Genomic DNA, 1,978 nt, shown 5'->3' on the forward strand with positions numbered 1-1,978 from the left:
CATCCAATGACTCCAAAACCAAGCAATGTGTTTACAGGATGTCAACAGGATCAAAGATCCTCTATTCAGCAGGAGCAGTCCCTTTACAAAAAAAACAAAAAAACGAAACAGATGCGAGTGTATGGTTATTTGTAAGGACCAAGTGCAAAAACGCTACGGGAAGCACTCTTCAAAATGAGCTGCTGCAAAAATGCAAACAAAGATCCTCTATTACGACAACAGTGCTCGTCTGGTGCTGCTGTTTTTAAAGACCTACTGCAAAAGCGTTTTTCAAAGATCATAGGAACTCTGCTGTTTGTAAGCACCTACTGCAAAAAACCCTAGACGTACGTAGATCCTATATACAGTATGAGGATTGCTCTACTGCACAAAGATCCTCTATGCAGCTGCAATGGTCTGTTGTTTTCAAGGAGCCAAAGTAATGCATAAAAAACCCTTGTCAAAGATCCTTTATATGAGAATCACTCTGCTATTTAAAAAAAAAAAATTAGAGATTGTCTATCATGCAGAAGCGTGCTGCTGTTTTTAAGGACTTACTGTAAAAAAAAACAAAACCAGACTTGAGTTACTGCCAAGAAATGCTCATCAAAGATCCTTTACAGTACAAGACAGGAGTGTGCTGCTGTTACCTACTGGGAAAAAAAGGCTTGGAAAAGATCCTTTATATGATGAGTACGTAAAGAGGACCTATTATGCTCATTTTGTATTGCACTCCTATAGAGCAGCTCCACACAATAACCCACACAGAAAATGTTGTAGATCTTCCAGAATCTGCACCTATTCCAGCTGTATTAACCTTGGATTTGTGCTCATTTTTTTTACACCCACAGCCCGCCTCTGGACACGCCCACTTTATAGTGGGTATAGGAGTTATAATAAAGTCACCCTTTGAATCTCCAGCGTGTTTTGTTTGTGTTTTCATCCTAGATGAGCTCCAGTGATTCCACATGAGAAGAATTGCTGAGGTCGGCGCCCCCACATGCTTTCCTTTATTGTTTGATTCCTTTAACAACGCTGGCGAGGATCCACTTCCAGGACGTCCATGGCGTGTTGATCAGTCGGGAGCTTTGATCAGGCTCCGTTTCCACCGTGCTTTAATTAGCGCTAACGAGCAGACGGAAGCAAGGCGGGAAAACCACACAGGTTGATTTATTTGGCCAAGCGGCTTTGCAGTTTTTGCTCGTCATGAAAATGTTTACATTCATAAGCTAGCAGGCCAGCAAGCTGCTTTATGTCCTTTTGTTTGCGAAGCACGGCATTCTGGGAATGTTGGGCAAATGAGATCCATACTGGACTCTAAGCCCTGCCCAAATGTGAAGAAAAACACAAAAAGTCAACTCCAACGCAGGCGTCGACCAGTGGGACCAATAAAATGCCAGACTTTGAGGGCGGTCATTTTTGAAAAAAACGTAAGGGGTTAGTATGTCGTTTTTTTTCATTTTTTCAACTTGCTGAAAATGCACTTTTCTGGTGAAAATAACAAAGGAAACCTCACACACACCCAAAAGGGGCCCCAGAGGCACCCAAAAAGGGAATAAAATGCCAGTTTTAAATTTTGTGAATTTTGAAAAAAAACGTAAGGGGTTAGTATGTCGTTTTTTTCCATTTTTTCAACTTGCTGAAAATGCACTTTTCTGGTGAAAAAAACAGCGGAAACCTCACACACACTCAACAGGGGCCCCAGAAGCACCCAAAAAGGGAATAAAATGCCAGTTTTAAATTTTGTGATTTTTGAAAAAAACGTAAGGGGTTAGTATGTCGTTTTTTTCAATTTTTCAACTTGCTGAAAATGCACTTTTCTGGCCAAAATAACAAAGGAAACCTCACACACACTCAACGGGGGCCCCAGAAGCACCCAAAAAGGGCATAAAACGCCAAAGTTTGAGGGTGTTGATTTTTGAAAAAAACGTAAGGGGTTAGTATGTCGTTTTTTTTAATTTTTCAACTTGCTGAAAATGCACTTTTCTGGTGAAAATAA

At 40.7% G+C, this 1,978-nt stretch overlaps 1 long non-coding RNA gene across 2 annotated transcripts in view; it reads left to right on the forward strand.

The window, feature by feature from the left end:
• The window catches only part of LOC131132542 (uncharacterized), an 11,261-nt gene extending 9,880 nt beyond the window's left edge, over window positions 1-1,381 (forward strand). The window contains exon 4 of one of the 2 annotated variants that reach the window (XR_009130381.1): window positions 928-1,381. This is a non-coding gene — a long non-coding RNA (uncharacterized LOC131132542). Of the gene's footprint in view, window positions 833-927 lie in introns of those variants that run through there. The other variant, XR_009130382.1, reaches the window with a different exon arrangement.
• The last annotated feature ends 597 nt before the right edge of the window (window positions 1,382-1,978 follow it).

Source organism: Doryrhamphus excisus, chromosome 7 (genome assembly GCF_030265055.1).
Source record: "Doryrhamphus excisus isolate RoL2022-K1 chromosome 7, RoL_Dexc_1.0, whole genome shotgun sequence".
NCBI classification, from domain to species: domain Eukaryota; kingdom Metazoa; phylum Chordata; class Actinopteri; order Syngnathiformes; family Syngnathidae; genus Doryrhamphus; species Doryrhamphus excisus.